This window comes from Natator depressus, chromosome 5, assembly GCF_965152275.1.
Source record: "Natator depressus isolate rNatDep1 chromosome 5, rNatDep2.hap1, whole genome shotgun sequence".
NCBI classification, from domain to species: domain Eukaryota; kingdom Metazoa; phylum Chordata; order Testudines; family Cheloniidae; genus Natator; species Natator depressus.
In genome coordinates, this window is record NC_134238.1 from 74,970,632 (window position 1) to 74,986,831 (window position 16,200).

Genomic DNA, 16,200 nt, shown 5'->3' on the forward strand with positions numbered 1-16,200 from the left:
TCATTGACACCAAGAACTTAAAAGATCCAAAGAGGGACTGGATATTTATATAGATAGAAAGAATATCCAGAGTTATATTCACAAAAATATATGTAATTTAACAAAAATGGTAGCAAAAACTGTGGGAAAGGATCTTAAACTTCGTGCTTCTAGGTTCAAGCCAATCTCTAACGGAGATCAGGATAAGACCTACTGTGGGATTAGTTTATCCCACTGTTGCCTGCTCAGGGGTACTTACACCTTTGTCTAAAGACTGTTACTGGACCCTGTCAGAGACAGGATCCTGGACTAGTTGGACCATAACTGATCCAGTATGGTAATTCCTATGTTCCTATAAAATTCACACACTTAAAATTAACTAGAAGTTGGTGAATCACCTGGGGATAGGACAAATCCCCAGTACAGTTTTACTTTGATCACAAGCTTACTCAAATCCCTGAGGAAGAATTGGGATTCTGCAAATCTTGGCGCTTGTCTTAGGGCACATAAATAGAGCTAACACATATTCCAGTCATCATCCTGGGCCTTTTTGCTTGTTAAGTTCTGCTCTTCCTCCCTTTGCTTGTTCCTTGTCTTTTGAGACTTGTAAGCTCTTTGGGGCAGGGATGTTGTCTTATGTTTGTAAAACACACAGCAACATACAGCCCAGAGCCTGGTTGAAGGTCTGGGTGTTACAGTATAAATAATAAAAATATTCAAAATGAGAAATATCCTCTTCCCTATTTTATGTCCTACAGCAACTATGATCATCAAGCTTTAATTCTTTTTCTTGTGCTCTTTCTACTAGTTGCCAATAATCATTTTCATGATAATAAATTTGTATTATAGCCATTTTCATTCAATACTCTGAAAGTGTTTGAGGGATGTAACATCATCTCCATTTTAAAGAAGGAGAAATGGGTGGCACAGAGAGGTGAAGTTACTTGCCCAAGTCACACAGTAAATTAATAAGAAGAGCCAGGAATGGGACTCAGGATCCTGTCTCCCTATTCTCTACTCTGACAACTCAATCACACTAAGGCCCCAGTCCTGCAAGTGACTTTGCATGTGTGCACTGACGTCCCCGGTGACTTCACTTTGTATGATCAGAAGGTAGGCCTATACTGCAGCCACAGAGTGTGATTTCAGCTCAAATAGACCTATCCAAACTCACTTTAATCTAGCTAGCTGCATCATAGAACAGTGAAGCTATGACAATGGGCACTTCAGCACAAGCTAGTCTCATAAGAAATTACCCAGGGTTCCAGGATGACTTATACCATCCATGTTGAGGCATATGCTGCTATGGCTTCCTTCCTCTGGTCCCCCAGTTAGCTAAACTAAAGGTGTGTCTACAATCACAGTGCAGACATATCTCGAGCCTAAAGCTGTACATGCTGCTGTTTTAATGGATCAGGAGTGAATGTGAACACAAGCCACGTAGTGCTCCCTAAACCCCAATTCTTTTAATTTCTGTGATACTGCCAATCTGAGGAGTCAAAGTAGCTACTGAAACAAAGTCACTTTCCAAGCTTTCTCCCAGAGGATAGTGTTGCTGACCAACATCACCTGGCCATCAGTCATCAGGAGACTATTAGACACATCTTTTGTCAGAACCCATTGGCATTCTTTCTGGTGGGAAAATAAAAGACAGGAAAAATGTGTGTGATATGTGGGGTTAAGATCTTTATCCAAAATAGCTAGCATCTAGTGTTATCAATGTGATGGTTCTCACTGAAGACAGATGCCTGTTGTAACTAAGACTAGAATTGGAACATAGAAGACTACTTGAAAAGAAATGGCAAGTTTGGAAAGCTAGCCAAAACTTTCAGGCAGTGTTGACAACTTTTCCCAGCATACCTCATGCATAAAAACCTTTCTCTTTATTGGGTAGGAACCCCCTATGATGGCTAGTAACTGACATGGTCATATCATTTCAGCAGTGAAAGGTATTCTGGCTTTTGAATGTCAAAACTCCTGTTCCCCACAGAGATTCCACAGCAATATAATTACCACTCTTGCTTTATTTGGTATCTTTGATTTAACGTGCTCTCAAAACACTTTACAATAGAACACAAGAGTGAAGGAAAAGCAATAGAAAATAAGTAGATCTTCCACTGGGATTCAAGTGGGGCTTCAATACACACAAAGCTAAGTCATGAGTGAGAGTTTTCTTCATAAGAGTGAAGAATTTTGACAGTTTTACCTCCTTGTGTAATAGAACTTGCAAGGGAAGAGCCTCTGTGGAATGCAGAAGTGTAGATATTAAGGATGAAGAGCTTTGTCTTTTCATCCCATATGTCACATGCATTACTGTGTAGCTTAGGAAACTGGCTGCAGTTTTTTTAATTAAGGTACTGGCCAAGGTATCAACACTGAGAATTTTTGTAATATATCCCAGTGCTAAACTAGCACTGATACAATTCCACTTGTGGTAATGATGATAGGAATGTCAGAGTGGACCAGCTGCCAGTGTTTTTATTACTATTGTCTAGATCTGGTAGTGCAGTTGTGGAACTTGCACTGAGCTCTTTGTTACAGACACAGCTGATAAGCCTGGCAGATCAACAGTAGAATTTTCAGATGTATCCCTTGTTAAGTGATTGATTCAAGGATGCATAGTTTCTCATCTTTGCACAATACAGCATATTGACAGCAGAACGTGCAGGAGCTGGAAATCAATTTTGTTGGCAAACCAGCAGGCTAACCATTAGAGTAGTTAAGAATGGAGGAGAGAAGAATATTGCTGAGCTTACAAGAATCAGATCAGGCAAAGGCCTGGCAATATGTTTGCAAATAGAGTTGCATTTCTTTAATGATTTTGAAGTACACTATGTTGTCATCTCAAGAGAGATTAGAACTACTAACTACCACATTATCGCATTACAATAAGCATGGAGGTTAGATTTATCTGTTCACTTTCATATGAAGCATTGTATTCTAAGTTTTCCGTCTTGGGTTTCCCTACCACATTATAGAGGTCATTTATTTGTCTCTGGTTTCTTTTTACACTACTGACGCATACGCAAGAATGGGAAGAATACATTTTTAAAATGGCATCTTCAGCAACTCTTGCCTTTCCCACTCCCCTGGTCAGTTTCACCGGCTCTTTGGGCAAGTCTGTGGGCCTCCTGGAAAGGAGAAGTTCTATCACCTTTCAAACACTACAGATTCCCTCCTACTCCAGTGGAGATTATAATCCTGATCCTGCAGTCATTGAAGTCAATGGCAAAGCCCCCAGTGACTTAAGTCGTGCATCATCTCACCTTATACCTGAAACTTAACAAGCACTGGCAGAAGCCACAGCTGAATCTAGCTTTATATGACAAGTCCAAGTCAAACTGTATTCTCATATTTACATTTTGATTGTATGTTTCCAATTATCGATCAATTCAAGAATCAGAACTGAATGGCTTTATTTTTATTAACAGTAAATGGTTTTAATTTTTCCCTCTGCTCTCTTTAGTGTCAGGCAATACTTATCGTGAGCCATTTATTATTTCTGTTGTCAGCCATCAGTCATCTGAAATCAAACAGACAGCTGCAATGAACTGAATCCAATTGTTTTTAAATCACTGACAAACCAGTATGGTTTATAATTCCATTTTATGACAAATTCTTTTAGTAAACTGTAAACATAATTAAAATTACATTTTACTATGTCTATTTGATCTTATTGCAATGTTGAATTTATACTGGACAATTTGAATTCAATAGATCCTGCTCTCTCAACATGTAGAAGATCTACATAACATTCACCAACAATAGCTACAGTTAATATACTGATTGCTTTGCAGCCAATTGCCATGATTTTCTGTTTAGGCCAATTAACACAACATAAAACTCTGACCTGAATTTGGCAAATTAGCTGATATTGAATGAATGTGTTTACAGTAATACTTGGATGCGAGGGGGAAATATCTGTATTTTAAATAAGCTACAAATGATACTGAACGTATCAATGTTAAAAGTTGTAGATACCTGTGCTGTGCTATGGAAGTTTCAGAGTTCAAACCCTGATGATGTATGATGCGGTATCTGTTATAATGTTAAGATTCTGTCAGGGGTATTTTTAGTAAAAGTCACAGACAGGTCACTGGCAATAAAAAAATTTACAGAAGCTTGTGACCTGTCCCTAACTTTTACAAAAATACTCTGGGTGAGGGGAACTAACAGTGGGAGTGCTGCCAGGGGCTGACAACTGGCGGCAGCCGCTGCTCCAGTAGGCTTGGGGGTCGGCTGCCAGCCTGCTACGCTGGCAGCTGGGGGGCAGCCACGGGGCTGACAGCTGCTCCAGCCCTTCCACTACAGAAGAATTCAAGGAGGTCCTGGAAAGCATGGAATCCATGACCTTTGTGATAGAATCGTAGCCTTAGTTATGCTGCTCATAATTACCTTTTTTCTGCAGCACCCACACACACAGTTAGGAAATAACACACAGAAAACTTATGTTAAAATAATGTTGTTTAGATTGCAAACTCAAGCACTTGGAAGTTAGGTTGTCTCTGTAACCTTAATTCTGTTCCTTGGGCATCTGCATTATGAAATTCTCTAATTACATGATCCCATGCTATTTTTACCAGAGGACTCTTGTGTCATTCAGGATGGATGAAGAATGGGGCAAAATTAAAGTTTCATGGGCAACCATAAATCTGGCATTTCCTAAATATTGAATGTGCAGCTTTGCAACCTAAATACTACTCTTTACATAGCTTGTTTGATTATTAATGTAGTTCTAAATTGGGAATGAAAATTACTTAGATGTATTTACTCTTCACCTTCATTGGGCATAGTCAGGGCTGCCACCAATTGGAAGTTTTACTTTCTGTTTTTGCTGAATGTTTTCAGAGATTTGAACATTTCCCAATTTGAACAGTTTTTTTTTTCTTTGTGGGCAAAAATATTTTTCTTCATTCACAAGAATGCAGCCTCCGAGGAGAAAGGCAGTGTAAACTGACAGTTGAGATTTCCATCCAGGTCTTTGGGAACAAGTGCAAATCATTTTTATAATTAATAACCCAGCAAAATGTTGTTTCAGCACCAGGCAAGTCACTTACTATAACAAATTGCACATTTATTCAGGGGGAAAATGAAAAAAGTCAATACAGTTCGAGAATTTCTTAAAATAAATCCACTGGTGGGATTTCTACATATATCAGGAATAATGGAATGAAACCTCTAATGGCTTCAGTCCAAAAATACCAATTACATTTTACATCTTTCACATTTTCTTGATAATTAATCAGGCAGAAGAGACACTTGTGGTGATAGTTTTCATTTTTGTCTTGAAGTACAATGGGAAACCTGCACACTGCGTACTCTTACTCTATTTCTGTGTTTAATGGCTTTTAGGCATGCTATATCTGCTTTTGATGGGATTCAGTAAAAATGAAGAATAATCCTATGGTGTTTGGGGCAGATCCAGGCCCCGTTCCTCACTCTGGCAGCACAAACCAAAAAGAAAACTCACTTAAGGATACAACAGGGATCCCTTGTCTCTGCACTACTCTTCTTCCTGGTCCCATTATAGGAGATATGCCCAGGAAAGTGGGGGCATGACCAGAGTTCTGCTATGCTCCAGTGATCCATATGTACGTGGGGGAATAGTCCTGCTATTGTGGGGAACTTTCCTGGCTTCTGCACTACCCCGGTGAAGTGGGCTAGCGAAAGGATCCGAGTCCTCACTCCCACTTCCTTTACCCAGTGGCCTCCCTCTCCTTGAGGACTCCCCTTCCACTCTCCTGTCTGGCAGAGTCCTCGTAACCCCAACAAGGCTGGGCCCAGGATTCCTGGGGGGCTCGACCCCCAACCCTGCTGTGGTCACCTAGGACAGGGACTAGGGGTCCCCACTCCAGGGTACTCTCTCTACACTGGGCACTTCTCTGACCCACTGACCATTACATACAATTTAAAGCAAATGCAAGTTATTTAATCAACAATTAATTTTAAAAAGAATAAGGAAACATGGGAAAGGTTAAAGGAAACACATCAACCCACTCCGTGGCAGGGAACATCACAAACAGTGTCTCTGGAATGTCAGGTCAGTTCACAGTCTGTTCCTTGTAAGTCCCAGGCCTCCTTCTCAGGCCCTGGCTTTGCTGCAGGGATGCTGTGGGTTGGACACTTGCTCTGGTGGTGGCCACACACTCTCAGGCTCTAAGTGGTAGGACCCTTCTTCCCAGTGTCGCCCCCGCCCTGTCAGGGTTACAATCCAAGCCTGGCCTGCAGAGCCTCTTGGCTGAGGCGTCTCCCTGTGCTGGGCCTGCTGTCCAGGGTGCCCCTCGCTCTCCCCAGCTGCTCACCGCACCCAGCTCCGGACTGCTCCAGCCCCAGCTCCACCACTCTGTCTCAGCACTGCTGCTGCTGCTGCTGCTCTGCCTCCAGCTCCCTGGTCTGCTCCTTTGGCCCCTCTGCCTCTGGTTGCTGCAGCTCTGCTCCCAGGACAGGTCTGCTCTGCAGGCTGCTTCTCTGACTCTGCTCCCAGCACTGACCTGCTTCCTGGGCTGCCTTTCTGGCCCCTCTGGCTCTGGTTGCTGCAGCTCTGCTCCCAGGACAGGGTCTGCTCTCTCTGGGCTGCTTTTGTGGCCCCTCTGGATCTGGCACAGCACTGCTCCCCAGCTTAGCTTGGGCCCCTGATTTCTCCTTAGCTCGGCCCCACTCTGTCTGACCCAGGCAAATCCAGCTCACACAGAGAACGGGACCTCCCTGGCTTCCTGACTCCCTGATTAGCCTGCCCACCCTGTCATTCAGGCTGACCTGGAGCAATGGCCTCTCCCCATTGTTCCTGGGGACTATCAGTCTCAGGGTCCTGATTTCCCATAGACCCTTCCCCTTTTAGTACTGGGAGCTAGCCAACCAAAACACCCCCACTGAATGTTAGTAAGGAAGCAACAGTCCCCTTACACATAGAAGGCATAACAGTCCCTTGGGGAGCCATCACTAACCAGCACATCTCAGAGCAGCCCAGAGGCTGCTCTATGCGCTGAAGAGGAACTGCCTCTCAAACAGCCCTAGAACAGAGGAAGCGGAATATAAGAATGGCCACACTTGGTCAGATCAATGATCCATCTAGCCCAGTATCCTGTCTCTGACAGTGGCCTGTGCCAGATGTTTCTGGCAGTTGGAGGTTTCAGTACACCTGGAGCAAGAGGTTGTGCCCCTTACCATCTTGGCTAACAGCCATTGATGGACTTATTCTCCATGAATAGATCTAATTACTTTTTGAAACCAGTTATATTTTGTGGCCTTTTCAATATCCCCTGACAATGAGTCCCACAGGTTGATGTGCATTGTGTAAAGTTCTTCCTTATGTTTGTTTTAAACCTGCTACCTAATAATAATCCTTAAGCAATGAATAAGATATTCATCTCAATGCCATAAATCTTAATGCCAATCTTTAATTATATAGATAATGAGGAAATCCACGGTTACATTATATAGGCTGCAACTTTTTAAAATGGAATTTAATCCTTCAAGTTTCAGGACATAAATCAATCACTAAGTGTGTAGGGTTAGAAGAAACTATGACCAAATTGTTCCATGATCTGACTCATCTGCTGCTGGCCACTGAAAAAACTGGTTTATGGATTAGATGGTCCATGGAAATAGTCTGGCAATTCTAGTGTTCCTAAATTGGCATCTTTTCCTCATGGTGGGGAGAAGAGATGTTGCCCTAAGACTGTGCATGAATTCTAGAGAAATCTCCAACTATTGCCTAAGCTTATAGGCAGCTCCACCCGTGCTGACAATGCTGGAAACACAACTGTAAATGGGCCACCAGTGGTTTTTTCATAGCTATGTTATCTTACTCTATTCAGAGCAATTCTAGCCAGTAATGATATTATAAAAATATTTTAAAAAATTAGAAAGTCAAAATTGGAACAATGTTTTTATTTTTATCAAAACAAAACATTATGATGGACCCATAACAATTTTTTAAAAATCTTATTTAACAGGAAATTTTAAAAATCCATTGTTCTGGGATTTACCTCTCAATGCTGAGTTTGTTAAAGTCTGCCTTCTTGAAGTCTGTTGTCTTTATTCTGCTGTTTTTCTCTCTTACCAGAATCATGAACTCGATCAATTCATGATCATTTTCACCCAAGCTGCCTTCCGCTTACAAATTCTCAACCAGCTCCTCTCTATTGGTCAGAATCAAATCTAGAACAGCCTCTCTCCTAATCACTTTCTCCGCCTTCTGTAATAAAAAGTTTTCTCCAATACATTCCAATAACTTGTTGGATAATACGTGTCCTGTGGTATTATTTTCCCCAACAGATATTGGGTAGCTGAAGTTCCACATCACCACCAAGTCCTGGGGTTTGGGTGATTTTTTGTTAGTTGTTTAAAAAAAGCCTCATTCACCTCTTCTTCCTGGTTAGGTGATCTATAGTAGACCCTCACCTGACACCTTGTTTTTTATCCCTTTTTCCTTACCCAGAGACTTTCAATAGGTCTGCCTCCTGTTTCTATCTCAACCTCAGTGCAAGTGTATATATCTTTGATACACAAGGTAACGCCACCTCGCTTTTTTCCCTGCCTGTCCTTTCTGAACAAGCTATAACCAACAATGCCAATATTCCAGTCATGTGAATTGCCCCACGAAGTCTCTATGATGCCAATTATGTTGTAATTGTGATTATTCACTAATATTTCTAATTGTTCCAGTTTATTCCCCATACTCCTTGCATTAGTATACAGACAGGTAAAATGTTGGTTAGATTTCCCCTCTATAGTCCCTGTTCTCTCTTCTTTATCTCTGCTATGATTGCCCCTGTTTCCTACCTACCCCCATCACCCCGGATTCTGACTCTTTACACAGGTCTCCATGTTTTGGACTTACCTGTGGGTTTTGTCTTCTGCCCCTGCTGAACCTAGTTTGAAGCCCACTTTACTAGGTTAGCAAGTCGAAGATACTCTCCCCGCTCCTTGATAGGTGGACCCCATTTCTGCTCATCATAGAATCACAGAATATTGGAAGAGACCTCAGGAGGTCATCTAATCCAACCCCTTGCTCAAAGCAGGACCAACACCAACTAAATCAGCATTCAGTGGTCGAGGAAGTTGAAGCTATCCTGGTGACACCGTCTGCACAGCCATGCATTCACCTCCAGGATCTGTCTGTCTTTGCCTCTGCCTGTCTACCCTTGATGGGAAGTATCAGTGAGAATACCACCATCCCCCTTAACTTCTTCACCCTCACTCCCAGAGACCTGTAGTCAGTTCTGATCTACTCCGGGTCATACCTCACTATATCATTAGTGCTCACATGGATGAGCAGCACAGTGTAGTAGTCAAAGGGCTGGATGATCCTGGGCAGTCCTTCCATAATGTCTGAGATATGGGCCCCTGGCAGGGAACACCACCTCCTGGGTTGCCATGTCAAGCCAGCAGATCAATGCCTCCATCTCCTTGGAAGGGAATCCCTGAACATCGCCATCCTTTGTTTCCTCTTGGGAGTGGTGGCTGCGATGCTCCCAGCCTTAGGACTACCTGGCTTCTCTTCCATCTTTGGGGGAGATTGCTCATCCCCCATTGCCAGGGCAGCATACCAGTTTTTTCTGTCTATGGACAATATGTTAGGGACAGGGGTGGAGCATTGTTTGCTGCCAGAAGTAACCAGTAGCCAGTTTCCTCCCTGTGACGGAGCCATTTCCTCCCAGACCCTCATAAAGCATTCTGAATTTTGTGTTAAAACCATGAGAAATTGTAAAGCTGTTGTATGCAAATCATTAAACCAGAGTGCTAAATTTTCCCATCTGGTTTAAATAAGAACCCACTTGGCTCTCTTTAAACTAAACCCTTTTGTTCTCTCACGAAGTTTGCTCATGACAGCTGAAATCTCAAGCAACTATAAGTGCATGGTAACTCTCTTAGTGAAGAAATGAGGAGCCAAAGTGCAGAAGACAGGATCGATATGAATGGAGCTGTGCTGATTTATACTTACTGTCAAGTGTATGTATATTCTGTTCAAAATAAGTATTTCTGACTCTTACTGTAGAATAGAGTATTTTTCATGAGAGTGGGCTTAGAAATATACAACCATAGCATTCAACAATAATTGTCAAGCACAGCAATATATTGTTGCCCCTTTTTTTGATCCGAGTGGCTAGTCAAAGTTCTGGGCCCTGCCTTCTTGTCTCTCTGTTCTTGTCTCTTCAGTTTCTGTATGATCTCTCTTCCCAACCATCCCTCCCCCCGCCCCAGTATTGAAAACTCTACTCAGCCCAAAGCTCCTGAGCGGGGGTCACATATATCCTTTTCTTTTCTTTTTAAGTGGGGTCTTATGCCTACAGTTATATTAATTGAAGGGTGAGTTCACAATCTCACTTTTGGTATAAAAATGTTCCAGTTGGAAGCAGAAATTGATGAAGTCTGGTATTTTCTTTGATGCAATCTTTGTTTATTTACAAAGAATACACAAAGTTCTGTTCCAAATGCAGGATGAACCAAGAGCAAACAGGGCAGTTTCTTAGCTTACAGCCCCAGATTCTTTAGCCAACAGACTCAAAAGTTCTCTCCTAGCTCTTTCCAGGGTCACACTGTGTTCACAACCTCCTGCCTGCCTTCTTGTCTCTCCGTTCTTGTCTCTTCAGTTTCTGTATGATCTCTCTTCCCAACCACCCCTCCCCCCGCCCCAGTATTGAAAACTCTACTCAGCCCAAAGCTCCTGAGCGGGGGTCACATATATCCTTTTCTTTTCTTTTTAAGTGGGGTCTTATGCCTACAGTTATATTAATTGAAGGGTGAGTTCACAATCTCACTTTTGGTATAAAAATGAATCAGCAGGAGTCTACACCTCTCGGAATTATTCAGTTATTTTCTTTAAAAAAATGTTATTGTGTCTCTTAATAGTGAATAAAGCAAGTATGACAGCAAAGATTTCTCTAAAGATAAAGCATTCAAAACTACAGTGCCACAATAAATAGTTAATTTGAAGACACCAACAAGATTTGCATAAAATGTTTGCTATTATTAATAAAATATGCATATTAAATGGGATAAATGGATTTATACCAGGCATAAACTTTGGAGTGCTTCAATAGCTCATTTCTAAAGCCATAGAAATGTTGCTGATACATAAAGGGGTAGTGCCTGTAGATACCTGTAAATTAGTCCGTGTTGAACTTCATCAGATTTCTTTTGGTCCAATCTTCTAATTTGTCCAGGTCCCTCTGTATCCTATCCCTACCCTCCAGTGTATCTACCTCTCCTCCCAGTTTAGTATCATCTGCAAACTTGCTGAGGGTGCAATCCACACCATCCTCCAGATCATTAATGAAGATATTGAACAAAACCGGCCCAAGGACTGACCCTTGGGGCACTCCACTTGATACCAGCTGCCAACTAGACGTGAAGCCATTGATCACTACCCACTGAGCCCAACAATCTAGCCAGCTTTCTATCCATCTTATAGTCCCTTCATCCAGCCCATACTTCTTTAACTTGCTGGCATATTACCATGAACCTAGACCCCATTGTGCTAGACACTGTACAAACATAGGGGGAAAAAAGACCACCACTCTCTGCCCCAAAAGCATCCAATCTAAATCAGAGGGGTTTCAGTAGAGGGAGGATATTTAGGGCCAAAAGGGGTGTGGTTTAACTAAAAGGGAACACCAGACGTCTCCGGCCTTTGTTTGGGCTCAGCAGTACTATGCGGTAACAAGTTGTAAGGAAAACTAAGTCCTATCTCTAAAGTGAAGTTGGCTCCCTGTGGCGGGGTGGTCACCCGCTCCTGCCTTAAAAGGCTTAAAACAGCCCCGGGAGAGGGCTGTGGCAGGGAAGGAAAAGCAGGGCTGATTGGGAGAAGCAGCCTCAGCTGGGGGCCATGCCCCAATCAGGCCATGGCTGTCTTAATCAGGGCCCAGCTGGCCCTTATAAGAGGGCAGTAGCCCAGGAGCACACAGAGTCTCCTCTTGCTGTGGAGAGAGATGGGCCTGGCTGCTGGGGAGTGTACTAGGGTACCTGAGGTGAAGCTGGGCTGGGGAAGGCCAGAGGAGCTGTGAGGCTCCAGACTAGAAATGCCCCAGGCTGCAGGCCTGGCAGATGGCCTAAGACAGGGTACTGGGGTTACAACAGGGCAGTCCAAGGGTAGGCAGAGGCAGCAGGTCCAAACCCCTCTTGCCTATTGTCATAAATATAAAGGAAAGGGTAACAAGCTTCCTGTATATAGTACTATAAAATCCCTCCTGGCCAGAGGCACACAATCCTTTTATCTGTAAAGAAGCTCAGGTAACCTGGCTGGCACCTGACCAAAAGAACCAATAAGGGAACAAGATACTTTCAAATCGGGGGGGGGGGTAGGTTTTGGTCTGTCTGTGTGCTTGCCGGACACAGATCAAGGAAGCAAGCAATCCAACTCCATTAGAATTAGTAAGTACTAGCAAGGGAATGCGTTAGCTTATTTTTGTTTTGGCTTGTGATTGTCTCTGTGCTGAGAGGAATGTGTATTCCTGGTTTTCTTTTGTAACTTTAAAGTTTGGCCCAGAGGGAAATCCTCTGTGTTTTTGAATCTGTTTGCTCTGTAAGATTATCTTCCATTCTAATTTTACAGAGGTGCTTCTTTTACCATTTTTCTTTCTAATAAAGTTCTGTTTCTTTTAGAATCTGATTGGGTTTTTTTTAGTGTCCTAAAAAACCCCAAGGTTGGTCTGTGCTCATCTTGTTTATTCTCAAGCCTCCCCAGGAAAGGGGATGTGGAGGTTTGGGGGGATATTAGGGAGGAGTAGGCACTCTAAGTGGTCCTTTCCTTGAGTTTGTCTAAATCACTTGGTGGTGGCAGCATTCCATAATCCAAGGTACAAGGGAGAATTTGTGCCTTGGGGAGTTTTTTAACCTAAACTGGTAGAAATAAGCTTAGGGGGTCTCTCATGCGGGTCCCCACATCTGTACCCTAGAGTTCAGAGTGGGGAGGGAACCCTGACACCTATGATGACTGGCTTATACAGACTGCAGTTGGCCCCGTGAAAGGGGGCTAGATGGTGACAGGCATTAGCCCATAGGCTGAGGCAGGGTGGGGGGTTCCCCGGGGAGGGGAGACCCAGATCTGTGGGGTATTGCCTGGAGGGGCAGCACCCCAGGTAAAAGGGCACCAGGGACTGGGAGGGACAGCGAGACACCGGCAGAAGGTGCTCTGGAGCTGGTAAAAAGAGCTAATTACCAGACATCCAGCAGGAGGTGCCGCTGGGTGAGTCTGCGCCCTGTTACACTCCCCACTCTTAAAATGATGGTAAACACCATATGCAACCTCATTACTTTCACATAACCTCCACGTAGATCCAGACAACATAGTTGGGTACATAAATATGGTGCTGGACAAGTGTTAGCTGCAAATCAGACAATAAGTTTCTCATATACATGGATTCTCCACATAACACATACTCATCTGACTCTTTTCTCTGGGCAATTTGTTCAGGGCTGGGAATAGATGTCTGCCTGAAAGATTCCCCCAAAGAAATGTTTCTGGGTCGTATCCAAACACACTGAGACCCCTTGAGATCAAAAAGTAGCAGATGTTGAAGAGGATCCGCTAGGAAATGTAATAGGGCCCCAAGGCAAGCATAGTGACTATCATTTCTGCAGATGTACAGAAAAAGCAGTTTCTTCACATTCCTGACCTAGAATCAGGGCTAGAGTTCTGTATTTGATCTAACGTGTTTAAATACACTAATTGTGATATATTTAAAATAGGGCAGTCAATTAATTGCAGTTAACTCACGCGATTAACTCATAAAATAAATTGTGGTTAAAAAAATTAATCATGATTAATCGCACTGTTAAACAATAGAATACTGTTAGAAGAAAAAGGAGCAGGTCAACCCAGAGGTGGATGTGAGTACAGGCTTCTTTTTTGCGATACTTGTTCCTCTGGACCGAATTGTCCAGTAAGCACTGAATTAGTTACAGCACACTCTCTTTGTTTAGGTTAGTATGTACATGCTTACATCCATTACAACACCCCAAAAACCCTTATTAAGTAATAGAAACACCCACTGTTAGTAAACCCACCCCTATCTATTATTCATAGCATTACACGTCATACAGGCATTTTTACTTTGAAGATAAATTTCTTTGCAACAATTTGTTGCCATAAATCTCCCTCATTGGCAGTTCTCAGGGGAATGAGGGGGAGATAACATTTCTTTTACTTTCTTTCACACAAAGGGCATTTATTTGACAACTACACTTCTCCTGCAGCTGTATCCTTATCAATTCTTATAAGCAACAGGGAAGCGAAAACATGGCAACTTATTTATTAAACAAAGAAATACAGCCTACTTATGCCTTTGTCCCCTAAAGCCATGTCAGCACATTAGCAGCTTATTGCTATGGATTGTTATCGAGCAGAACCTGTCTTCAGTATGGACACACATCCCCTGGAATGGTGGTTGAAGCATGAAGGGAAATATGAATCTTTAGCGCACCTGACACTTAAATATCTTGCAACTTCAGCTACAACAGTGCCATGAGAACACCAGTTCTCATTTTCAGGTGACATTGTAAACAAGAAGTGGGCAGTACTATCTCCTGTAAATGTAAACAAACTTGTTTGTCTTAGTAATTGACTGAACAAGAAGTAGGACTCTGTGGACTTCCAGGCTTGAAAATTTTACATTGTTTTATTTTTGAATGCAGGTCTTTTGTACACAATTTTACATTTGTAAGTTCAACTTTCATGATAAAGAGATTGCACTACAGTATTTGTATTAGGTGAATTGAAAACTACTGTTTATTTTGTTTTTCTACATTGCAAATACTTGTAATCAAAAATAAATATAAAGTGAGCACTGTACAGTTTGTATTCTGTGTTGTAATTGAAATCAGTATGTTTGAAAATGTAGAAAACATCCAAAAATATTAATAATAAAATAACATTTATTTAAACAGTATGATTAATCACAATACATTTTTTTAATCGCTTGACAGCCCTAATTTAAAAGTATTTTAATTTTTAGACTCTCATATCAAAGGGCAGTATGGCTTTAGGTCACTAGCCTCACTATAAATTTGTTTGCTGTGACACAAATCTCTGAGGCAAAAGCCTTATGAGCTGGGTTTAGCAGCTCTTTCCTTAGGCATCAGGTCCAGGGAAGGGCATGCCTGCCTCCTATGAAGCACTAGGATGACTGCTGGCTGGGGTTGGTTTGGAGCCCTTCTTAATGGGGACCTGTTTTTGTTTGTTTCTTTGTTACTTGGGTTTTGGCCTCCCCTTTTTTGGATCCTATATAGGTTGCATTGGTGTAACTAAGAGTAGAACTGGGTCCAATATATCTGAATTTGTTTGAATTCAAAACAATGGTAATTTGTGCAATATGGTTCATAACTTGGCTTTTTTCCTCCTTTTTCAGCTTCAGAAAATGTACATAATGCAACAATTCAGTCCTGACTTATATGGTGCTGTAAATGGCAAAGCATAGTACATTATACCCATCTGGCACTCTGCAGTAGTGCAGCGGGTCTAACTCCACTTACATGATGGTAGAGAAGTGCTGCAGGGAAAGTGCATGTAGCCAGCCAAAAGGCAGCATTACAAGAAAAATCTCATGAAGCCTATCCTGCAGTGAGGCAGATGGCTGAAAAGTGACTAAAGTCAGGGTGTAAAATCAAGCAGCCTTCTTCCACATTCTAACTAACAGCCAAAATACAGTAGACACACCCCAGAGTCCCAGCATGAACACACAAAGGCCCACACCAGTCCTTGAAGTGTTCTAAGAAAAAGTGCTGTCAGCTCACTTAAAAATGTATGACATATTTTCTGTCTCTTCATATAACACTGGTACATTGAATGTATGAACCTTATATTTTTGTCATATAGACATACAAACTACTCTGACATCATAATCCAAAAGGCTGACAAAGGAGGTGCTGTTGTCATCATGAATAGTTCGGAATATGAACAAGAGGCTGCTCAACAGCTCTCCAACACCACTTTCTACAAGCCATTACCCTCTGATCCCACTAAGGGCTACCAAAAGAAATGACAGCATTTGCTCAAGAAAATCCCTGAAAAAGCACAAGAACAAATCTGCACAGACACACCCCTGGAACCCCGACCTGGGGTATTCTATCTGCTACCTAAGATCCATAAACCTGGAAATCCTGGGCGCCCCATCATCTCAGGCATTGGCACCCTGACAGCAGGATTGTCTGGCTATGTAGACTCCCTCCTCAGGTCCTACGCTACCAGCACTCCCAGCTATCATCAAGACACCACTGACT

The 16,200-nt window shown here is 42.5% G+C and overlaps 1 long non-coding RNA gene across 1 annotated transcript in view; it reads left to right on the forward strand.

Annotated features, from left to right (window-relative positions):
* The window catches only part of LOC141988197 (uncharacterized), a 94,135-nt gene extending 78,286 nt beyond the window's left edge, over positions 1–15,849 (forward strand). Inside the window, exon 5 of the long non-coding RNA XR_012639693.1 lies at positions 15,797–15,849. This is a non-coding gene — a long non-coding RNA (uncharacterized LOC141988197). The remainder of the gene's footprint in view (positions 1–15,796) is intronic.
* Positions 15,850–16,200: the final 351 nt, after the last annotated feature.